This window comes from Aegilops tauschii, chromosome 6 (assembly GCF_002575655.3).
Source record: "Aegilops tauschii subsp. strangulata cultivar AL8/78 chromosome 6, Aet v6.0, whole genome shotgun sequence".
Lineage (NCBI taxonomy): Eukaryota > Viridiplantae > Streptophyta > Magnoliopsida > Poales > Poaceae > Aegilops > Aegilops tauschii.
In genome coordinates, this window is record NC_053040.3 from 484597455 (window position 1) to 484623944 (window position 26490).

Sequence of the window (26490 nt, forward strand, 5' to 3'; positions counted from 1 at the left end):
AGAAAAAAGGCTCCTGTGAGAGTTTTTCTTTCGTTATCATTTATCCACAACCGCATGGACTCGTTCGAATGTTTCCGTCGAATTCGACAAGTAAATAAAAGAAAAAAGCCGTGAGATTCTGTAGCAAGAAAGAGGAGCCAATAGTCCACTTATACAATGTCACGAACGCTGGGCCGGGCTGGCTGGGCCCAGCGAGGCCTGCAATTTCTTTTTCCGTTTTGCGTTTTACTGGGGCTCGTTGATTGCCAAGATTTCTTTTACTAAAAAAATGGAAATATTTCTTTTCGTTTCATTTCTCTTATGCTTTATTTTTTTTCTGGTTTTGGCTTATTTTTTTGTTTTACTTACTTTCTTTTTTCTTCACCTTTTTCATTCATTGACTTTGTTTTTCTCCTGGATTTTAAACAAACTTACTGAACATTTTTCAAGATAGGCTTCAGTATATGATGAACATGTTTTCAAATACACATGAACATTTTTTTAATGTACGTTGAGCACGTTTTCTGCATATAGTGAACATTTTTAATGCACGATGATCTCTTCTTTACAAGCGGTGAGTATTTTTTTTAATATAATGAACATTTGGTAACATATGCTGAACATACTTTAAATGCAAATTGAACATTTCTGTAATATATGTTGTATGGTTTTCTTAAGATATGATGAAGATTTTACATAACCCGCGGTGAGCATTTCGTAATTTATGGTCAACATTTCTTAATACAAAATGATTTTTTGTCATAATGTGCATAAAAATGTGCAGCATGTATTAAAAACTTATTGTGTAAAATCATTCTTGTATTTCAAGAAATATGTAAAAAAAATTGAATAAAAGTTTAACAGTTTTAATGCATTTCTAAAATTTATTATGATTACACAATTTTTTTAATACATGTTGTCAACTTTTTAAGTAAGTGTGCGTTTAAAAAAAATACAATCAATATATGAGTAACTAAAAAAAAAACTGTGTGTCAGGCATATAAGTTTCTTAATAGTTGCGTATTTGAATAATATACTGAGGATACATGATAATTGTGCACGCTTTGCAGTCCTGAGTGAAGACACTTAATAATACTAATATGTTTTCCTAAAAAAATACTAAAAAAAATTGAGCAGGAAAAAAATGAGTTACTCAGCGCGCGCAGCCTTGCTGGGCCCAACCGCCGGCCTAGCATGTCCGATACAATATACTCCCTCCGTTCCTAAATATAAGTCTTTCTAGTGATTCCAATAGATGGACTATATACGGAGTAAAATGAATGAATCTACACTTAAAATGCATCTATATACATTCGTATGTGGTTCATAGTGAAATGTCTACAAAGACTTATATTTAGGAATAGAGGGAGTAGAAAGTTTCTCGCCTGTACCCGACATGAACGTGGTTGTGGTGTGGTGGCTAGCGCGCGACGCCCTATACGACAGGTCTCAGGTTCGAAACCTTCTGATGCGCGGTAGTTTGTTTATTTTATTTATTTGTCGAATTCGACGGAAACATTCAAAAGGGACCATTCGGTTGTGGAAAATTGATAACGAAAAAAAACCCTCACAGGAGCGTTTTTTTCCGCAAACTAAATGGCCATTTATGTGATTACGTACAAAGTTAGGGGGTTTTTTTGTAAAAAAACATGCCACGTCAGCTTCTGACCGATGGGCCCCGCCTGTCAGATACACCGTCAATACATGTTTATACGCGGTTTAGACCTTTTTGTAACGGCTAGCTCCAAACTTAGTACTGACATGTAAAAATTACGAAAAGTGGTACCAATTCGTCACCATTGCCTGAAATGTGGTACCATTGTGCAATTAACTCAGTCTTCGCGGACGGGGTGCTCTGGCCTCTGCCGGGTCACCATCGCCGCTGCGACGCCTGTACTGGCCGACCCGCCAGCCGTCTCGCCCCGTTCCAGATGGTGCTGGGTCACTGCTGCCGTTCTGAGCCGCCGAGGCCCTGCCCGCAAGCGCCCCCATAGCTGCATGGTTGAGTCGCCCGAGCCAGTCCGGCCTTCATCGCCGCCTTGACTCAGTACTGCTGCTCCCCGCGCGCCGGTTCACCACTGCAGTCAGCTGCTGCCGTCCGCTCGCGTCGGCTTACCGACCACGCCCGCGGCCTTGCTCCTCTTCTGCCGGGCCCGGTCTTAAGCCGCCGGTGCGCTGCCTCCGTCCCCATTGACCCGCGTTGCTGCCGCGCTGAGTCGCCGTTCCTACTTCGAAGTCGCCACTAGCGTGAGCCGCCGCGAGTCGCGGCCTCCCCTCACCTCGCCTTGAGCCGCCACTCCGCTCGGACTCGTCTCCGCCGTCGCCTGCTGCCTCGCCTCTAGGCTGCCGCGCCTCGAGTCGCCCCGGCCTGGTCGAGAGCCTCCCCGAGCCGCCATCTACACTGCTCTACCGTGGCCTGCTCCAAGCCAACCACGGATGCTTCTGGGCAGCCGTTGGCCTCTGCTGCCGAGCCGCCGCCACAACAAATCGCCGGAGTACAGCCACGACCAAGTCGCCGCCGCTGAGCCGCTGTTGAGGCCTTGAACCCGCCATCGTTGACCCGCCGTGGTCGATCCGCTGCACCTTGCTATGGCCTCAGAGCGACGCTCCCCTCGTCTTGGCCATGAACCGCTGCGCCCCGTGAACCGGTCAGCCGTCACGCCCTTCTTCACCCACTGGATTGAGCGGCCGCCGGGTCGTCCCCGCGCAACCTTGCCTCGCCTTCGTCAAATCGCCGACGGTTTACGGCAACCCCCTGCGCCGCTGAGCCGCCATCACCGGCGCGCCGAGCCGCTGCTGTGGCCCGCTTTGCTTCGCCTCTCCAACCCGCCACCGGATCAGCGGTGCCTGACCGGCCGGCCGCCTCGGGCTGCTGCTTGCCTGTCCGATATGGCCTACTGCGGCCCCGCCGTGTCGGCCCTCCATCCGGTTTCCGTTGAACCGCCGCGCTCTGCCAGATCGAACCTGTAAGCCAGCCTCTCGGCGCCTCAAACCGCCGCACCCCGAGCAGTGACCGCGGGCCCCGCAGCCGTGCCTCTTCAACCCGCCACCGGTTTAGCATCGCCTCGCCAGCTGACCGCTTTGAGCTGCTGCTCACCTGCACGCCCCGATGTTACTGCTCCTGCGAGCGCCGAGCGCCCGGTCCAAGTCGGCTTCCGCGGTCGTTGTTTCCGCCTCCTGTCGGGTCACTTCCGCCAGAGGCCGGCGCCGGTTTCGCCTCCGCCCGTCCGTTTACTCCAGCGCCAAGCTGCTCCCGCTTCACTAAACTGCTAGCGCAGCGACCCGCCGTGCCGGGCCCTGAGCTGTCGCCTTGAGGCTCCGTGCCACTGTCGCGCTGTACCTGTACGTCCTCTGGCCGGTTTGCACTTCAAGCCCCTGCCGAGTCGTTTCCACCCTCGCGGCTGTGCCTAGTTCATCTCCGCCGCATGAGTCGCCGCCCTGATTTACTTCTGCCGGGAGTCATCGCCTCGCCGCCACCTCCGAACAGCCGCCGTGGCTCGTTCATTTCTGCCGCGGGCCATGGGAGCAGGCCTTGCACATTTTCAGTGTAAAAGATGATAGTATGGAGACGCATAAGCTGGATGATGCCAAATGTGTGATGGGTTCTAGGGAAAAATCCACGTGAAACTGCACTGGCCCGGTTCCCCAAGCAAAAACAAAAATGAAGATGGGCGAAACACGCTGTCGGTTTGCATCAACAGGCCAGATGGATCTATCACACGTCAGGTTACCCAAAAAATTATCAGGTGATATCTGTCCTAGTTCTTTTATGCAAACATATTTGATTCATCCGAGCATGATTACTCGCCCCTGTATTATTTCTATATGTGCAGGTTAAATTACCCACTACACAGGTGAAATTATATTGCACCATGATGCCCAATGGGCGTGCGCAAGACGCCGCCCTCGCCGCCCGGTCTATATGAGCTTGCTGGGGTCGTGCTTGATTGTTGCTCAATGGACGTGCGCAAGACGCCGCCCCTGCGGCCCAAACTACTTTGACTCACCGGGACCGCGCCTGTGATTGACTTGTCCGTCCGCGCCGGCTTACAATCAGGTGCTATTTTTCTAAACTCTTACTTGGTATAATTAAATATCATCCAAAGCTTTTTCCATGGTATACTATTGTGTACACAGGTCAATTAACTCATGGCCAAAGTATGACCCGGTCCACGCGCACTGTCATTGGAGATCGCCTCGGCCATGATGATCAACTCCGCGTTGGATAATTTCTGGCTTAACATATCAGGCCGTCAGAAAATTTCCGACTTAAAAAGAAGGATTCCGGTTTAAAATCCGGCTCAAGGGAAGTCAGTCTCACTGAAGCTCTCAAATATCCGGTTTACAATCCGGTTCAAGGGAAATCTGTCTCCCACAAAGCTCTGAAGCTCTCAATATCCGGTTTTAAAATTCCGGCTCAAGAAGAATATTATCTCTCGCAAAAGTTCGAGTTCTCAAAAAAAGTTAAAGGGACCAAAGAGAGTCTGTTGCAAAAGCACAACTCAAACATAGGTACCCCTTGAGCACAGCTCAAAATATTGCTTGGGGACTCTTTTGTTCTAAAGAACAAAGAGTTCATAACCTTGTGATAGGCTATAAAAGCCAGGCTTGGAAGCCAGGTGTATTCACCTAAAACCCCGGGTTATCCTGCCTGTATGCCGGAAGCTTCTCCATCAGGTAATCCTGATTGACCCGGCGAACTCTTAACAGTCAATCTTTTTCAGCAAAGACCCTGAACTTGTTAAGGTTAAAACGCCGGTTTGTCATGAGAGGGCACGGTTTACGGATAGCAAGGAGAAGCTCAGGTTGTTAAAGCCGCCTTCCTTGAAACTTGGATAAATCGGCCTGTGATGCTTGATGCACTCTGACCCCGCGTAGCCCTGATAAGTCTATCTTTAAATAAGAACTGAACTTATCTGGGTTAAAATGTCGAAGTGGTAGTGTGAGGGCCGGCTCACGGAAAGCGCGTACCTTCCAATGGTTAATACTAGTTTCATTGAAGAAGATATTTTGGCTCGGCGTCCTATGAAAGCCTTGGATTTTTTCTGTTGAATTTGCTTTGAACGTCTTTTTGCGTTTTTTCTTTGGTGACATAGTAATTCTCTGGTGTTTATTGACCCGGCCTAGCTTTGACTATAATTCACCAGTATGAGATAATTCTCCGGTGTTTATTGACCCGGCCTGGCTTTGATTATAAGTTGCCAGTATGAGATAATATCCGGTGTTTATTAACCCGGCCTGGCTTTGATTATAAGTTGCCAGTATGAGATAATATCCGGTGTTTATTAACCCAGCCTGGTTTTCTTTAAGTCGCCAGTGTATGATGAGAAAATATCCGGTATTTATTAACCCGGTCTGGCTTTGGACGTTAAATCGCCAGTATATATTTGGATTGCGCCATTGGAATCATGCGCTCATAAATCATTGGGTTATGTTATTCAAATAGCCAACATGACTGGATTTTTATTATGGTTATCAATAACCAATATTATGATTGAGGTTTTCAAAGTCGCTTCAGCGCAATGGATATTATTTTATCAATGGGTATGATTTATTCTACAAAAGAATAGTCCCGAGTCGCTGCAGGCTTACGACCCGGCACTTGGGGGCTACATTATTCAAGTTGAGATTACATCAAATATGCAAGTCTCATGTCGCTGCAAGCATGCACCATGACACTTGGGGGCTAATGCAAAGTCATTTTTACTAGTCTTATTGATGACCCGACTCATCACATCATAATGAGCCGGCCCTTGGGGGCTACCAATTGCTCCTGTCAACAATTCAAGGTACACAAGTTAAATCCATTATATTGAAGGGTCCATTGCTCAGTTGATAAAGCACAAAGCTCTTAACCTTGTGGACGTGGGTTCAAGCCCTACGATGGAGGCTACATTATAAGATGTTATTTTCATTCAAGTATATATCAAGTCCCAGCTCAGTATTACCTTAATGACCCGGCCCTTGGGGGCTACACTGGTTGAAGTTTTTATGAGCATAAAGCAATTTCAAGTCCCAGGTTACTGCAAGCATGACAACCCGACACTTGGGGGCTACATATGTGGAATACTCAGTTTTGACTAGTGATTGAGATGAACAAACTGGATTTCTTCAAGCTTGTGACATTCATATTGAAGCAATTCTTAAGCTGTTACTACGTTACCTTCTTAAGACTTGGGGGCTACAAGTGATAGGCATATAAGAGGTATATTTTCAAAGCTGATGTTAACAAACAGTTATAACCCGGTGCCATCAATATTTATAAACCGGCAATTTTGGCAATGATAAACCGGCAAGTTCTACGTCCTTAAGCCGGCTGAAGATCAGATGAGTATTTCAAGGATCAATATTTTTGTTAAGCATTGGGAGCTGAATCAAATGTATTATTCTTCACAATAATTCTCTATGACAAACCAATGTCAGCAAATTGATTATGAAGCTGGTCTATTGACCCGGATTTTCTAGAAGAAGGAAATGACAAGGACTTAAGGATGATCAGGATTAGTTTAACATGGACAACTCCAAATTAAACTGGGGGCTAATGTCGGGGATATACCCCACGGTATGACCCGGCCGGAGTTATAACCCGGCTAGGACTTGATAACCCGGCAGGTGTTAAGTTAGATGATAACCCGGCAGGTGTTAAGTCAGATGATAACCCAGCAGGTGTTAAGTCAGATGATAACCCGGCAGGTGTTAAGTCAGATGATAACCCGGCAGGTGTTAAGTCAGATGATAACCCGGCAAGTGTTAAGTCAGATGATAACCCGATAGATGTTAAGTCAGATGATAACCCGGCAGGTGTTAAGTCAGATGATAACCCGGCAGGTGTTAAGTCAGATCATAACCCGGCAGACAGTCATAACCCGGCAGACAGTTATAACCGGCATACAGAGTCGCCTGGGGTTAACAAGCCCGAGACGTTAAGAAGCCCAAGATGTTAAGAAGCCCATGAAGAGAAGTCAAAATAGTTTAAGTCTTAATCCGAGTTGGACTCTACATGTAACCCGCCCCTTCAACTTATATAAGGATGGGAGGGGCAGGGCACCCCAAGAGTGGGGGAGATAACCTTTAGGGCTAGACATAACTAGGAGAGCCGGTTTACGGCGACTCCCTCATGATCATAATGAGACCTAGCCTCAAACAGCATGTAGGGTTGTTACCGGATGATGTTTCCCGGGGCCCGAAGCTGTCTAAACCCTTGTCTTGTGTTGCGTTTTCTCGATTCCGCTCAACCCCTCTCAAGCTACCACATAGATGCGTTGGCCTCACGACTAAGTCCTCACACTAGGACATCTGCCGTGACAATTCCACGACAGGGACCATAGATATCTCTTTTCTCAGATAGCTTGAACTCAAGTGTGTTGAGCCTCTCAAGTATGTCAGACGGATCGAGAGTCTTGAAGTCGGGGCGTTCTTGAATCATCAGGGCCAGGGTGTCGAATGAACTGTCAAGTGATCTCCAGAGTGTCTTGACGATTTCATGCTTGGTGATCTCAGTGGCGCCGAGTGCATGAAGATCATTTATGATATAAGTGAGGCGATCAAATGTGAGCTGGACATTCTCATTGTCATTTCTCTTGAAGCGGTTGAAGAGGTCGCGAAGAACACTGATCCTTGAGTATCTCTGGGTTGAGACGCCTTCGTTCACCCTGGAGAGCCAGTCCCAGACAAGCTTCGCAGTTTCCAGAACACTCACACGACCATACTATGCTTTGGTCAGATGACCACAAATGATGTTCTTGGCAGTTGAGTCTAGTTGAATGAACCTCTTGACATCAGCAGCAGTGACACCTTCACCGACCTTGGGAACGCCGTTCTTGACGACATACTAGAGGTCGACATCAATGGTTTCAAGATGCATGCGCATCTTATTCTTCTAGTAGGGGTAATCAGTGCCATCGAAGACAGGGCACACAGCGGAGACTTTGATTATCCCTGCAGTCGACATAGCTAAAACTCCAGGTGGTTAAACCGAATCGCACAGAACAAGGGAGCACCTGGCTTTGATACCAATTGAAAGTGCTAGTTATCGACTAGAGAGGGGTGAATAGGCGATTTTTATGTAAGTCTTCAAAACACGGGGGCTCTGAAGACAAACAATAGAAATGAACCTATTGATATGCAGCGGAAGGTAGACTACACTAGACAAGCCATAGTCAAGTAAGTAATGAAGTGAAAGCACAAAGACTATTGGCAGCTAGGTAGTATAGATCAGGATGGAAGATATTATGAAGCCAGACAACAATAGTCGTCACACAGTGAAGTCAAACAGATCAAGCAAGCAGGCAAAGACTTCACGAAGACAAACTGTAAGTAAAAGAGGGAAGAGATAGAACCAGTTGCTTGGGGAGGACAGGGATTTGTTGGACCAGTTCCAGTTGTTGTGACAACTGTACGTCTGGTTAGGGAGGCTGAGATTTAACTCAGAAGACCGCGTCTTCACCTTATTCCCCTTGAGCTAAGGACACTTAGTTCTCGCCCAATCACTCTGGTAAGTCTTCAAGGTAGACTTCCAAAGCTTCACAGACTTCGTTCACTGGAAATCCACAATGACTCTTGGATGCTCAAAGCGCGACGCCTAACCGGCTGGAGGATTCACAGTCCTCAAGTGTAACAAGTCTTCAGATCACGCAGACAGAAAGACTTCAGTGATGCCTAACACTTTTTGGCTCTGGGTGTTTTGGGCTTTGTCCTCGCAAGGATCTCTCTCTCAAATGCTTCGGAGGTGGGTTGCTCTCAAACGACAAAAGCCGTGCACTAACTCTGAGCAGCCACCAATTTATGGTGTAGGGGGTGGGCTATTTATAGCCAGGAGGCAACCCGACCTGATTTGTCCGAAATGACCCTGGGTCACTAAGGAACTGACACGTGTCCAACGGTCAGATTTCAAACACACGCGGCAGCTTGACTTGGGCTACAAGTAAAGCTGACTCATCCAGCTCTGGATAAGATTTGCTCTCATTGTCTTCGCTCGAAGACATAGGATTTGGTTGAGCATCACATCAGTCACTCTGACTTTGTTCACTTGGACCCCACTTAACAGTGCGGTGGTTCCTATGACTCAACAAAGAAGAAAAGGAAACTACAAAACAACTATGTCTTCGCACTCCATAGTCTTCACGTGAATGTCTTCTCGAGTCATAATCTTCGTTGTGAATATCTTCACATACCACCATTGTCTTCACACATTTTTAGGGGTCATCTCTGGTAGGTAAACCGAATCAATATGGGACTACTAACTGTGTTATCCTGCAATTCTCACAAACACATTAGTCCCTCAACCAAGTTTGTCGTCAATACTCCAAAACCAACTAGGGGTGGCACTAGATGCACTTACAATCTCCCCCTTTTTGGTGATTGATGACAAACTGGTTAAAGTTTTCAACGGGGATAAAAGTATGTGAAAGTTTAAGGGTAAGGCATTCTATTCATAAGTGGCAAAAGGCTCCCCCTGAAGATGTGCATATGAGTAATTTGCTTTTGAATGCAAATGCACATGGCAGGTGATACGTCTCCAACGTATCTATAATTTTTTATTGTTCCATGCTATATTATATTCTGTTTTGGATGTTTATTGGGCTTTATTATACACTTTTATATTATTTTTGGGACTAACCTATTAACCGGAGGCCCAGCCCAAATTGCTGTTTTTTGCCTCAGTGTTTCGCAGAAAAAGAATATCAAATGGAGTCCAAACGGAATGAAACCTTCGGGAACGTGATTTTCAGAACAAACGTGATCCAGAGGACTTGGAGTCTACGTAAAGCAATCAACAAGGAGAGCACGAGGAAGGGGGGCGCGCCTACCCCCCTGGCGCGCCCTCCACCCTCGTGGGGCCCACATTGCTCCACCGACGTACTTCTTCCTCCTATATATCCCCATATACCCTGGAAACATCATAGATGGAGCAAAAACCCTATTTCCACCGTCGCAACCTTCTGTACCCGTGAGATCCCATCTCGGGGCCTTTTCCGGCGCTCCGCCGGAGGGGGCATTGATCACGGAGGGCTTCTACATCAACACCATAGCCTCTCCGATGATGTGTGAGTAGTTTACCTCAGACCTTCGGGTCCATAGTTATTAGTTGGATGGCTTCTTTTCTCTCTTTGGATCTCAATACAAAGTTCTCCTCGATCTTCTTAGAGATCTATTCGATGTAATCTTCTTTTGCGGTGTGTTTGTCGAGATCCGATGAATTGTGGGTTTATGATCAAGTTTATCTATGAACAATATTTGAATCTCCTCTGAATTCTTTTATGTATGATTGGTTATCTTTGCAAGTCTCTTCGAATTATCAGTATGGTTTGGCCTACTAGATTGATCTTTCTTGCAATGGGAGAAGTGCTTAGCTTTGGGTTCAATCTTGCGGTGCTCGATCCCAGTGATAGTAGGGGAAACGACACGTATTGTATTGTTGCCATCGAGGATAAAAAGATAGGGTTTATATCATATTGCTTGAGTTTATCCCTCTACATCATGTCATCTTGCCTAATGCGTTACTCCGTTCTTATGAACTTAATACTCTAGATGCATGCTGGATAGCGGTCGATGTGTGGAGTAATAGTAGTAGATGCAGAATCGTTTCGGTCTTTGTCGCGGACGTGATGCCTATATACATGATCATACCTAGATATTCTCATAACTATCTTCAATTCTATCAATTGCTCGACAGTAATTCGTTTACCCATCGTAATACTTATGCTATCTTGAGAGAAGCCGCTAGTGAAACCTATGGCCCCCGGGTCTATTTTCCATCATATTAATCTTCCAACACTTAGCTATTTCTATTACCATTTATTTTACTTTGCATCTTTATTTCTCTTTATCATAAAAATACCAAAAATATTATCTTATCATATCTATCAGATCTCACTCTCGTAAGTGACCGTGAAGGGATTGACAACCCCTTTATCGCATTGGTTGCGAGGTTCTTATTTGTTTGTGTAGGTGCGTGGGACTCGAGCGTGGTCTCCTACTGGATTGATACCTTGGTTCTCAAAAACTGAGGGAAATACTTACGCTACTTTGCTGCATCACCCTTTCCTCTTCAAGGGAAAACCAACGCAGTGCTCAAGAGGTAGCAAGAAGGATTTCTGGCACCGTTGCCGGGGAGTCCACGCACAAGTCAAGACATACTAAGTACCCATCACAAACCCTTATCCCTCGCATTACATTATTTGCCATTTGCCTCTCGTTTTCCTCTCCCCCACTTCACCCTTGCCATTTTATTCGCCCTCTCTTTTCCGTTCGCCTCTTTTTCGTTTGCCTCTTGTTGCTTTTTGCCCCTATGTCCCTACCTAGATTTGGTGATCTTCACCTTAAAAGGTTGGAGGAGATTGAAAGCAATGTCCGAAGTTTTATGACTTTACAATTTGAGCATAATAATTTCTTTAGAAATGAGCTTAAGGAACAAAAAGGCTTTATGGAATACATGAATAAAGAGCTTGATGATATGTCTAAAGAATTTTATGGTTTGAAATCTCAGATTGCTCATCTTGAAAAATCAATAGCTGAAATTTCGGATAAGCAGGCCACCTTAGTTAATAAGATGGCCGCTAAACCGGAAATTTTTTATGAGAATAAAGATGAAGATCTAAAATTTATTGATGTGTCTCCTATTAAATCTTTGTTTTGCAATATGAATCTTGATAATGATGGGACTGGAGATGAGTCAACTTTAGTTAAAAGGCGTCCCAATAATTCGGAGTTTTTAGATCTTGATGCAAAATTTGGTAAAAGTGGGATTGAAGAGGTCAAAACTTTAGATTGCATTGAACCCACTATTTTGGATTTCAAGGAATTTAATTATGATAACTGCTCTTTAATAGATTGTATTTCCTTGTTGCAATCTGTGCTAAATTCTCCTCATGCTTATAGTCAAAATAAAGCCTTTACTAAACATATCGTTGATGCTTTGATGCAATCTTATGAAGAAAAACTTGAGTTGGAAGTTTCTATCCCTAGAAAACTTTATGATGAGTGGGGACCTACAATTAAAATTAAAATTAAATATCATGAGTGTTATGCTTTGTGTGATTTGGGTGCTAGTGTTTCCACGATTCCAAAAACTTTGTGTGATTTGCTAGGTTTCCGTGAACTTGATGATTGCTCTTTAAACTTGCACCTTGCGGATTCCACCATCAAGAAACCTATGGGAAGAATTAATGATGTTCTTATTGTTGCAAATAGGAATTATGTGCCCGTAGATTTTATCGTTCTTGATATAGATTGCAATCCATCATGTCCTATTATTCTTGGTAGACCTTTCCTTAGAACGATTGGTGCAATTATTGATATGAAGGAAGGAAATATTAGATTCCAATTTCCGTTAAGGAAAGGCATGGAACACTTTCCTAGAAAAAAATAAAATTACCTTATGAATCTATTATGAGAGCCACTTATGGATTGCCCACCAAAGATGGCAATACTTAGATCTATCCTTGCTTTTATGCCTAGCTAGGGGCGTTAAACGATAGCGCTTGTTGGGAGGCAACCCAATTTTATTTTAGTTTTTTGTTTTTTGCTTCTGTTTAGGAATAAATATTTGATCTAGCCTCTGGTTAGATTTGTTTTTGTGTTTTAATTAGTGTTTGTGCCCAGTAAAACCGTTAGGATAACCTACGGTGATAGTTATTTGATCTTGCTGTAAAAAACAGAAACTTTGTGCGCACGAGATTAGTTTTCATAAATCACAGGAATGTGATTTTCAGTTGATTCTTTTTGCAGTAGATCAATAAACAAATTATCTAGAACTTCCTAATTTGGTGGAATTGTTTGCGTTCCAGAAGTTTGCGTTAGTTACAGATTACTACAGACTGTTCTGTTTTTGACAGATTCTGTTTTTCGTGTGTTGTTTGCTTATTTTGATGAATCTATGGCTAGTAAAATAGTTTATAAACCATAGGGAAGTTGGAATACAGTAAGTTTAACACCAATATAAATAAAGAATGAGTTCAATACAGTACCTTGAAGTGGTGTTTTGTTTTCTTTCGCTAACGGAGCTCACGAGATTTTCTGTTAAGTTTTGTGTTCTGAAGTTTTCAAGTTTTGGGTAAAGATTTGATGGATTATGGAATAAGGAGTGGCAAGATCCTAAGCTTGGGGATGCCCATGGCACCCCAAGGTAATCTAAGGACACCAAAAAGCCATTGGGGATGCCCCGGAAGGCATCCCCTCTTTCGTCTTCGTCCATCGGTAACTTTACTTGGAGCTATATTTTTATTCACCACTTGATATGTGTTTTGCTTGGAGCATCTTGTATGATTTGAGTCTTTGTTTTTTAGTTTACCACAATCATCCTTGCTGTACACACCTTTTGAGAGAGACACACATGATTCAGAATTTATTAGAATACTCTATGTCCTTCACTTATATCTTTTGAGCTATATAGTTTTTGCTCTAGTGCTTCACTTATATCTTTTAAGCTATATAGTTTTTGCTCTAGTGCTTCACTTATATCTTTTAGAGCACGGTAGTGGATTTGTTTTATAGAAATTATTGTTCTCTCATGCTTCACTTATATTATTTTGAGAGTCCTACAAAACAGCATGGTAATTTGCTTTAATTGTGAAATTAATCCTAATATGCAAGGTATTCAAGATTAGTAAAAACTCTCTTATGAGTGCGTTGAATACTAAGAAAAGTTTGATGCTTGATGATTGTTTTGAGATATGGAGGTAGTGATATTAAAGTTGTGCTAGTTGAGTAGTTGTGAAATTGAGAAATACTTGTGTTGAAGTTTGCAAATCCCGTAGCTTGCACGTATGGTAAACGTTGTCTAACAAATTTGAAACATGGGGTGTTATTTGAGTGTCATCCCTTGTGTGGAGGTCGGGGGCACGAGATGGTTAACTCCTACCAACCTCCCCCCTAGGAGCATGCGTGTAGTGCTTGGTTTTGATGACTTCTAGATTTTTGCAATAAGTATGTGAGTTCTTTATGACTAATGTTGAGTCCATGGATTATACGCACTCTCACCCTTCCATCATTGCTAGCATCTTCGGTACCGTGCATTGCCTTTTCTCACCTTGAGAGTTGGTGCAAAATTCGCCGGTGCATCCAAACCCCGTGATACGATACGCTCTATCACACATAAGGCTATGTTTGGTAGCGAAGTATTGTAAAAACCAAAGTAACGAAAAACCACAGTATTTTAGCATGTGGGTACATAATACTGCAGTTTTGACATACCAGTGTATTTTGAAGTATTCAGAATACAGTGACCTGTTTGGCAAGCGATTATATGCAACAACGTAAATTAGCTAGCTAGCTGTATTGAGCAGCTGCAATGTGCCCGGCCGGTGCTAGCTAGCTAGCCGCATGAATGAACGGCCATGCATAACAACCAGTCGCATGCACTGAACTGCCATGCACAAAGCTAGAAGGAGGCAGTTGAACACGACACGGAGCTGCCAGCGGCTCCGCGTGGACTCAGGCTTGTCCTCAACTAAATTGAAGATGTCATTTGTCCTGTCCATAACCAGCTGCAAGCCTTCCCTGTTGTATTGGATTGGAGCCCTTCTGCTAACCAAGGGCAGCGTGCCGGCCAACTTCACGACAGGGCAACAAGACAATTTTGCTCTCCGTTTATAATGGCCTTTTGTTCCTCTCGGCTGGCACTGGGCAGCAGGAACGGGAACGATGCGGCCGTGCGAAGGCAAGGGGACGAAGATCAGCATACTCGCGTTGATCTCTCCTTTGCATACTGGCCGTTGCTTAAAGGCAGGAAGAAGACAAGCGATGCAATGTTTCTTTCGCGTGCTCAGTTTAAAAAAAGAGGTCGAGGGTTCTTTTTTTTAGACAGAGAAAAAACTGTCGTTTTGAATATACTGTAGTTTTAATACCACCGTTTTCTCTAATAGCCAAACAGCTCTTAGGAATTAAAACTGTGGTATTTTAAAAAACTGTAGTATTCCCTGAATACTTAGAAAAAACTTTGTTACCAAACGGGGCCTAAACCTCCTTATATCTTCCCCAAAACAGCCACCATACCTACCTATTATGGCATTTCCATAGCCATTCCGAGATATATTGCCATGCAACTTTCCACCGTTCCGTTTATCATGACACGTTTCATCATTGTCATATTGCCTTGCATGATCATGTAGTTGACATCGTATTTGTGGCAAAGCCACCATGCATATTATTTCATACATGTCACTCTTGATTCATTCCCGGTACACCGCCGGAGGCATTCATATAGAGTCATACTTTGTTCTAGTATCGAGTTGTAATCATTGAGTTGTAAATAAATAGAAGTGTGATGATCATCATTCATAGAGCATTGTCTCCCCCCCCCCCCAAAAAGAGAAAGGCCAAAAGAAAAAAAAAAGGCCCGAAAAAAATAGAAAAAAGGGGCAATGCTACTATCCTTTTCCATACTTGTGCTTCAAAGTAGCACCATGATCCTTATGATAGATAGTCTCTTGTTTTGTCACTTTCATATACTAGTGGGAATTTTTTGTTATAGAACTTGGCCTGTATATTCCAACAATGGGCTTCCTCAAATGCCCTAGGTCTTCATGAGCAAGCAAGTTGGATGCACACCCACTTAGTTTATTTTGTTGAGCTTTCATACATTTATAGCTCTAGTGCATCCGTTGCATGGCAATCCCTACTCCTCACATTAACATCAATTGATGGGCATCTCCATAGCCCATTGATTAGCCACGTTGATGTGAGACTTTCTTTTTTTGTCTTCTCCACATAACCCCCATCATTATATTCTATTCCACCCATAGTGCTATGTCCATGGCTCATGCTCATGTATTGCGTGAAAGTTGAAAAAGTTTGAAAATTCTAAAGTATGAAACAATTGCTTGGCTGAAACCGGGGTTGTGCATGATTTGAGTATTTTGTGTGACGAAGATGGAGCATAACCAAACTATATGATTTTGTAGGGATGAACTTTCTTTGGCCATGTTATTTTGAGAAGACATAATTGCTTAGTTAGTATGCTTGAAGTATTGTTACTTTTATGTCAATATTAAACCATTATCTTGAATCTTTTGAATCTGAATATTCATACCACAATTAAGAGGGTTACATTAAAAATTATGCTAAGTAGCATTCCACATAAAAAATTTGTTTTTATCATTTACCTACTCGAGGACGAGCAGGAATTAAGCTTGGGGATGCTTAATACGTCTCCAATGTATCTATAATTTTTTATTGTTCCATGCTATATTATATTCTGTTTTGGATGTTTATTGGGCTTTATTATACACTTTTATATTATTTTTGGGACTAACCTATTAACCGGAGGCCCAGCCCAAATTGCTGTTTTTTTGCCTATTTCAGTGTTTCGCAGAAAAAGAATATCAAACGGAGTCCAAACGGAATGAAACCTTCAGGGACGTGATTTTCGGAACAAACGTGATCCAGAGGACTTGGAGTCTACGTAAAGCAATCAACGAGGAGAGCACAAGGCAGGGGGCGCGCCTACCCCCCCTGGCGCGCCCTCCACCCTCATGGGGCCCACGTTGCTCCACCGACGTACTTCTTCCTCCTATATATACCCATATACCCTGGAAACATCATAGACGGAGCAAAAACCCTATTTCCACCTCCGCAACCTTCTGTACCCGTGAGATCCCATCTCGGGGCCTTTTCCGGTGCTCCGCCGGAGGGGGCATTGATCACGGAGGGCTTCTACATCAACACCATAGCCTCTCCGATGATGTGTGAGTAGTTTACCTCAGACCTTCAGGTCCATAGTTATTAGCTAGATGGCTTCTTTTCTCTCTTTGGATCTCAATACAAAGTTCTCCTCGATCTTCTTGGAGATCTATTCGATGTAATCTTCTTTTGCGGTGTGTTTGTCGAGATCCGATGAATTGTGGGTTTATGATGAAGTTTATCTATGAACAATATTTGAATCTCCTCTGAATTCTTTTATGTAGATTGGTTATCTTTGCAAGTCTCTTCGAATTATCAGTTTGGTTTGGCCTACTAGATTGATCTTTCTTGTAATGGGAGAAGTGCTTAGCTTTGGGTTCAATCTTGCGGTGCTCGATCCCAGTGACAGTAGGGTGATACGTCTCCAACGTATCTATAATTTTTTATTGTTCCATGCTATATTATATTCTGTTTTGGACATTATTGGGCTTTATTATACACTTTTATGTCATTTTTGGGACTAACCTATTAACTGGAGGCCCAGCCCAGAATTGTTGTTTTTTGTCCGTTTTAGTGTTTTGCAGAAAAAGAATATCAAACGGAGTCCAAACGGAATGAAACCTTCGGGAACGTGATTTTCTGAACGAACGTGATCCAAAGGACTTGGAGTCCACGCAAAGCAACGAACGAGGAAGGCACGAGGTAGGGGGCGCGCCTACCCCCCCAGGCGCGCCCTCCACCCTCGTGGGCCCCTCGTTGCTCCACCGACGTACTTCTTCCTCCTATATATACCTACGTACTCCCAAACTACCAGATACGGAGCCAAAAACCTAATTCCACCGCCGCAACTTTTTGTACCCGAGATATCCCATCTTGGGGCCTTTTCGGGAGCTCCGCCGGAGGGGGCATTGATCACGGAGGGCCTCTACATCATCTCCAAGGCCTCTCCGATGAAGTGTGAGTAGTTTAACTCAGACCTTCGGGTCCGTAGTTATTAGCTAGATGGCTTCTTCTCTCTTTTTGGATCTCAATACAATGTTCTCCCTCTCTCTTGTGGAGATCTATTCGATGTAATCTTCTTTCGCGGTGTGTTTGTCGAGATCCGATGAATTTTTGGTTTATGATCAAGATTATCTATGAACAATATTTGAATCTCTTCTGAATTCTTTTATGTATGATTGGTTATCTTTGCAAGTCTCTTCGAATTATCAGTTTGGTTTGGCCTACTAGATTGATCTTTCTTGCAATGGGAGAAGTGCTTAGCTTTGGGTTCAATCTTGCGGTGTCCTTTCCCAGTGACAGTAGGGGCAGCAAGGCACATATTGTATTGTTGCCATCGAGGATAAAAAGATGGGGTTTATATCATATTGCATGAGTTTATCCCTCTACATCATGTCATCTGTCTTAATGCGTTACTCTGTTCTTCATGAACTTAATACTCTAGATGCATGCTGGATAGTGGTCGATATGGGGAGTAATAGTAGTAGATGCAGGCAGGAGTCGGTCTACTTGTCGCGGACGTGATGCCTATATACATGATCATACCTAGATATTCTCATAACTATGCTCAATTCTATCAATTGCTCGACAATAATTTGTTTACCCATCGCAAATACTTATGCTATCTTGAGAGAAGCCACTAGTGAAACCTATGGCCCCGGGGTCTATTTTCCATCATATTAATCTTCCAATACTTTGCTATTTTTATTGCCTTTTATTTTACTTTGCATCTTTATCACAAAAATACCAAAAATATTATCTTATCATCTCTATCAGATCTCACTCTCGTAAGTGACCGTGAAGGGATTGACAACCCCTTTATCGCGTTGGTTGCGAGGTTCTTGTTTGTTTGTGTAGGTGCGAGGGACTCGTGCGTGGCCTCCTACTGGATTGATACCTTGGTTCTCAAAAACTGAGGGAAATACTTACGCTGCTTTACTGCATCACCCTTTCCTCTTCAAGGGAAAACCAACGCAGTGCTCAAGAGGTAGCAAGAAGGATTTCTGGCGCCGTTGCCGGGGAGTCTACGGAAAAGTCAAGCCATACCAAGTACCCATCACAAACTCATCTCCCTCGCATTACATTATTTGCCATTTGCCTCTCGTTTTCCTCTCCCCCACTTCACCCTTGCCATTTTATTCGCCCTCTTTTCCGTTCGCCTCTTTTTTTTGTTTGCTCGTCGTTATGGCTAGTCCTTTATCTTCTCCGTTGTCCCCCGAGAATGAAGTTCTTAATTTTAAGCAAAGGGAGGGAGAAAATCTAAAAGAGGCTTGGTATAGAATTTGCAATGCTCAAAATAGATCTACCACGAAGCAATCTACTTCTGTTCTTCTTCGCAATTTTTATGTAGGTGCTACTCCTTGGTACAGATATATCCTTGATACCATTACCGGAGGGAATTTCTTGGGTAGCCATACTTTTGATTCTTATAATGCTATGATAGATTTGTTTGGCTCACCACCTCTTTTGGTTAATAGAACTATGTTAACTTTGGAGCATGTAATGCAAAGACTTGAAATTATTGCTACCGTAGAGTTAATTGAAAGTTTGGATAAAAAGATCCACAACCAAATCACCCAATATGGATCTAAAGTAGGAGTCACTGTGAAAAATATTAAAGAGAAGGAACCCATAGTTAATGAAAGAATAAATCAGGATTCCACTAGAATCGATAAACTAGAAGGTATCATTACCAATTTGGGAACCGCTTTTTCTTCCGTAAAGAACACTCCAAGTCCTCCAACTAAAATTGCCAAGCTTATGTATGTTCCTAAAAATAAGGGTGAATCCTCTAGTAAGGAAGCTGCGGATCTCAAATCTATAAGTACTCATCCCAATCTTTTTGCTATCATTAAGGAACCATTTGCTACAAATGAATTTTTCGGTTATGTGCCTAGATGTTTGATAATTAATAAAAAGAAAGAAACTCCTAAGAATGATAGATGTCTCATTGAAGAATTGCCTACCAAAGATGGCAATACCTAGATCTCTCCTTGCTTTTATGCCTAGCTAGGGGCGTTAAAAGATAGCGCTTGTTGGGAGGGAACCCAATTTTATTTTAGTTTTTTGCTTTTTGCTTCTGTTTAGGAATAAATAATATGTCTAGCCTCTGGTTAGATTAGTTTTTGTGTTTTAATTAGTGTTTGTGCCAAGTAAAACGGTTAGGATAACCTACGGTAATAGTTATTTGATTCTGCTGCAGAAAACAGAAACTTTGCGTGCACGAGATTAGTTTTCATAAGTCACAGGAACGTGCTTTTCAGTTGATTATTTTTTTCTGTAGATCAATAAACAAATTATCTAGAACTTCCTAATTTGGTTGAATTTTTCACGTTCCAGAAGTTTGCGTTAGTTACGGATTACTACAGACTGTTCTGTTTTTGACAGATTCTGTTTTTGTGTGTTGTTTGCTTATTTTGATGAATCTATGGCTAGTAAAATAGTTTATAAACCATAGGGAAGTTGGAATACAGTAAGTTTAACACCAATATAAATAAAGAATGAGTTCACTACAGTACCTTGAAGTGGTGTTTTGTTTTCTTTCGCTAACGGAGCTTATGAGATTTTCTGTTGAGTTTTGTGTTGTGAAGTTTTCAAGTTTTGGGTAAAAGATTTGATGGATTATGGAACAAGGAGTGGCAAGAGCCAAAGCTTGGGGATGCCCATGGCACCCCAAGATAATCTAAGGACACCTAAAAGCCGAAGTTTGGGGATGCCCCGGAAGGCATCCCCTCTTTCGTCTACTTCCATCGGTAACTTTACTTGGAGCTATATATATTTTTTCACCACATGATATGTGTTTTGCTTGGAGCGTCTTGTATTATTTGAGTCTTTGATTTTTAGTTTACCACAATCATCCTTGCAGTACACACCTTTTGAGAGACACACATGATTTGGAATTTATTAGAATACTCTATGTGCTTCACTTATATCTTTTGAGTTATATAGTTTTGCTCTAGTGCTTCACTTATATCTTTTGGAGCATGGTGGTAGATTTGTTTTATAGAAACTATTGATCTCTCATGCTTCACTTATATTAATTTGAGAGTCTTGAAATAGCATGGCAATTTGTTTTAATTATAAAATCATGAGAAAATTTGATACTAGATAATGGTTTTGAGATATAAAGGTGGTAATATCATAGTTGTGCTAGTTGAGTAATTGTGGAATTGAAAAATACTTGTGTTGGGGTTTGTTATTCCCGTAGCATGCACGTATGGTGAACCGTTATGTAAGGAAGTCGGAACATGAGGTATTTGTTGATTGTCCTCCTTTGTGTGGCGGTCGGGATCGCGCGATGGTTAACTCCTACCAACCCTTCCCCTAGGAGCATGCGTAGTAGTACATTGCTTCGAGGCCTAATAAATTCTTGCAATAAGTATATGAGTTCTTTATGACTAATGTGAGTCCATGGATTATACGCACACTTACCTTTCCGCAATTTTCTAGCCTCTTCGGTACCGCGCATTGCCCTTTCTCACCTTGAGAGTTGGCGCAAACTTCGCCGGTGCATCCTAACCCCGTGATATGATACGCTATATCACACATAAACCTCCTTATATCTTCCTCAAAACAGCCACCATACCTACCTATTATGGCATTTCCATAGCCATTCCGAGATATATTGCCATGCAACTTTCCATCGTTTTGTTTATCATGACACGCTCCATCATTGTCATATTACTTTGCATGATCATGTAGTTGACATTGTATTTGTGGCAAAGCCACCATTCATAATTCTTTCATACATGTCGCTCTTGATTCATTGCATATCCCGGTACACCGCCGGAGGCATTCACATAGAGTCATATTTTTGTTCTAAGTATTGAGTTGTAACTCCTGAGTTGTAAGTAAATAAAAGTGTGATGATCATCATTATTAGAGCATTGTCCCAAGTGAGGAAAGGATGATGGAGACTATGATTCCCCCACAAGTCGGGATGAGACTCCGGACTAAAAAAAAGAGGCCATAAAAAAAAGAAAAAAAGCCCAAATATAAAAAAAGAAATGAGAGAAAAAGAGAGAAGGGACAATGTTACTATCCTTTTACCACACTTGTGCTTCAAAGTAGCACCGTGATCTTCATGATAGAGAGTCTCTCATTTTGTCACTTTCATATACTAGTGGGAAATTTCATTATAGAATTTGGCTTGTATATTCCAATGATGGGCTTCCTCAAAATGCCCGAGGTCTTCGTGAGCAAGCAAGTTGGATGCACACCCACTTAGTTTCTTTTTGTTTGAGCTTTCGTACACTTATAGCTCTAGTGCATCCGTTGCATGGCAATCCCTACTTCTCACATTGATATCTATTAATGGACATCTCCATAGCCCGTTGATACGCCTAGTTGATGTGAGACTTTCTCCTTTTTTGTCTTCCCACATAACCCCTACCATTACACCTTATTCCACCATAGTGCTATATCCATGGCTTGCGCTCATATATTGCGTAAGAGTTGAAAAGGGTGAAGCGCGTTAAAAAGTATGAACCAATTGCGTGGCTAAAACCGGGGTTGTACATGATATGAATATTTTGTGTGGGGAAGATGGAGCATAGCCAGACTATATGATTTTGTAGGGATAACTTGCTTTGGCTATGTTATTTTGATAAGACATAATTGCTTGATTAGCATGCTTGAAGTATTATTGTTTTTATGTCAACATTAAATTTTTATCTTGAATCATATTAAATCTGAACATTCGTGCCACAATAAGAAGAATTACATTGAAATTATGCTAAGTAGCATTCCACATCAAAAATTCTGTTTTTATCATTTACCTACTCGAGGACGAGCAGGAATTAAGCTTGGGGATGCTTGATACGTCTCCAACGTATCTATAATTTTTGATTGTTCCATGCTATATTATATTCTTTTTGGACATTATTGGGCTTTATTATACACTTTTATATCATTTTTGGGACTAACCTATTAACCGGAGGCCCAGCCCAGAATTGCTGTTTTTTGTCCGTTTCAGTGTTTCGTAGAAAAAGAATATCAAACGGAGTCCAAACGGAATGAAACCTTCGGGAACGTGATTTTCTGAACGAATGTGATCCAGAGGACTTGGAGTCCACGCAAAGCAATGAACGAGGAAGGCACGAGGTAGGGGACAATGTTCTAATAATGATGCTCATCACACTTTTATTTACTTACAACTCAATATTACAACTCGATACTAGAACAAAGATATGACTCTATATGAATGCCTCCGGCGGTGTACCGGGATATGCAATGATCTAGCGTAGCAATGACATCAAAACGACAAGCCATGAAAACATCATGCTAGCTATCTTACGATCATGCAAAGCAATATGACAATGAATGCTCAAGTCATGTATATGATGATGATGGAAGTTGCATGGCAATATATCTCGGAATGGCTATGGAAATGCCATGATAGGTAGGTATGGTGGCTGTTTTGAGGAAGATATAAGGAGGTTTATGTGTGATAGAGAGTATCGTATCACGGGGTTTGGATGCACCGGCGAAGTTTGCACCAACTCATCCTAAAGGCAAACCTTGGCACATTATTTTTATAATACAATGGAATTGTACAAGGGGATAATTATTTTTGTTGAAAAGTTTCTGTAATTAAGATTCACAAAGTTCCCATGGGCATGAACAAAGTTCAAGGACGTCCCCCACTTTCACAATGCTCGTCTCTCTCACTTTCACTTTTCTTTTTGAAAAGTTTTGGGTTCCCCTCTTTATTTTTTTGTTTTTAAATTATAAAAGCACTCAACAGAAATAAATGACTCTCTAAAACTTCCGGGTTGTCTCCCTGGCAGCGCTTTCTTTAAAGCCATTAAGCTAGGCATATAGTGCTCAAGTAATGGATCCACCCGGATCCCAAGGTATATCAAAGCCAATTTTAATTAACAATGATTTGTAATTTAGTAGTGAGCACAAAGTAACATATATCATGCAACAACGAAGTCTAACTCTCTTCCTATGCATTGGCATGTCATAAAAGAACAATTCATGCACGCCAAGTAAAGGCCAATGCATAGTATAAGCAGTTTTTTTGCAATTTTATCGTGTTGGAAACATAAAGAGGCGGAGATGTAGTTCCTCTCTCATAATAATTGCAAGTAGGTGCAGCAAGCACATGCATATTATATCTATCAAAATCATCATGTGTGGTAGTAAAACGCAACCCATCAATATAATCCTTAATAAACACAAACTTCTCTGATATAGTGTAGTTGAGAGAATTCAAAAAGATAATAGGACTATCATGCGTGGGTGCAATAGCAACAATTTCATGTTTAACATAAGGAACTATAGCAAGTTCATCTCCATAAGCATAATTCATATCGGCATCTTGGCCACAAGCATAGCAAGCATCATCAAAAAGGGATATTTCAAAAGAATCAAAGGGATCATAACAGTCATCATAGCAATCATCCTTCGGTAAGCACGAAGGGGAATTAAACAATGTATGGGTCGAAGAGTTACTCTCATTAGAAGGTGGGCACGGGTGATCAATCTGCTCTTCCTCCTTTGTTCTTCGCTCTCCTCCTCATCTTTTTCATCCAATGAGCTCACAGTTTCATCAACTTCTTCTTCCATAGATTCCTGCAAAATATTAGTCTCTTCTTGGACAGCGGAGACTTTCTCAATAAGTGCATTAATATCGGAATTGTATTCATAATTCTCATAACAATATTTAAGGATAGCTAAATTTTCAGGTCTATAAACAGCATCATAAAGATCTTCAAACTCTTTGAACATAGATTCAATTTCATAAGCACCCATAGAAGCAACAAATTCTTCTATTTGTTCCACATCATAGTAATCATATATACCATTAGCATAAGAGGCTAAGGTTTTATTATCATTAAATTTGCATGAAAAGGGAAGGTGTGGAGCCTTCATCCTAGAGCAACAAGTATAATCATATCTCAAGCATAGTTGCCTAGCATACCACTTCAATATATGAATTTGATCCCATAATAGTTTCCCTTTTTGAGTCAAGCGATAATCCCTAAAGTATTCACGTTGATCCAACGTTACTCCCATTACATAATTGAATGGGGTTTTCTCAGGATTATTAAAGTAGTACATAATATCTTTCACATAACCAGCATCGAGGGTTTTAGGAGATTACCCATCTCCATGAGCAGCAAGTACACCTAATTTTTTTGGTATTTCGTGTTCCGTATCCATAACTAATGATAAAGAACAACTAAGAACATCAAATAAAAATTACTTAGTGATAAAGCAAACAAGCACACACAAGAATATTCACCCCACCCTATTGCTCCCCGGCAACGACGCCAGAAAAAGGTCTTGATAACCCACAAGTATAGGGGATCGCAACAGTTTTCGATAAGTAAGAGTGTCGAACCCAACGAGGAGCTAAAGGTAGAATAAATATTCCCTCAAGTTCTATCGACCACCGATACAACTCTACGCATGCTTAACGTTCGCTTTACCTAGAACGAGAGTGGACCGCTATAGATAGAGGGGGGGAGGTGATGGAGATGTTGGTGAAGATGGCGGAGGTGTTGGTGAAGATTGCGGTGACGATGATGGCCCCGGCGGCGTTCCGGCGCCACCGGAAGCGAGGGGGAGAGAGCCCCCCTCCTTGTTCTTCTTCCTTGACCTTCTCCCTAGATGGGAGAAGGGTTTCCCCTCTGGTCCTTGGCCTCCATGGCATGGGAGGGGCAAGAGTCCCTCCGAGATTGGATATGTCTCTCTGTCTCTCTCTGTTTCTGCTTGTCTTGCGCTGCCCTTTCACCGTTTCGTATATATATATATATGGAGATCCGTAACTCCGATTGGACTGAAATCTTCGCCGTGATTTTTTACTAAAAATTAGCTTTCTTGCGGCCGAAGAAGGGCATCAACCACCTTACGGGGGGGCACGAGGGGGGCAGGCGCACCCAGGGGGGCAGGCGCGCCCCTGCCTCGTGGCCACCTCGGGCACCGTCTCGCGTTGATTCTTCTTCCCATATTCTCCAAATATTCCAAAAGTATTCTCCGTCCGTTTTTATCCCGTTTGGATTCCGTTTGATATGGGGTTTCTGCGAAACATAAAACATGCAACAAACAGGAACTGGCACTGGATCAATAATTTAGTCCCAAAAATAGTATAAAAAGTTGCCAAAAAGTATATGAAAGTTGTATAATATTGACATGGAACAATCAAAAATTATAGATACGACGGAGACGTATCAATATTCAGCATCTTGTGGCAGTGGCTTCATCATGCTGAGCATCTGACTCATGTTGGGCTCAGGCTTCTGAAATATGCTCTCCAATGCATTCTTGTGTAGCTGACAACCAGGTTCATAGAGCTCACCTGGAGTGGGCAGGGAAGTAAGCTCAATGATATCTTGAGCTTTGGCTTCATGGTGCACATCACCTGTCATCCACTCAAGGACCCAAGTCTTCGGATCCCTGTTGTAGCCATGAATGTGAAGAATGGCATAGAATTGCAGCAGAAGCTCCTCATTCCAATGCTCTTTGTCAGTTACGAGCTGTAGAAGGCCAGCATCTCTGAAACAGTCTAGAGCTTTTTCCAAGCACGGCAGACCAGCAATGGCTTCACAATCCAGACGCATGTGAGGAAAGATTCGCCCTTGATTGTAAAAGATACATGAGTAATAACTGCGCTGTTGATAGCTCCAGAAGCGATCAGATGAGATCTTTGGCTTTGAGTGCGGGTTCTTGGCACTGTCAAAGAATGTGTTGTGTGCCCTGAAGCTGTTTACATTGAACGATCCTAGCGATGTTGCAGCACCGGGAAATCTTGGCAGTCGGGGCTTTGGCTTCTGGACCTGAGGCCTTTGCTCCACATGGTATTCAAATTGTGGTCTGGGAGTAGTGGGAGGAACCAGAACAGGCCATCGAACAGTGACAAGTTGGCCGCGATCATATGCCTGC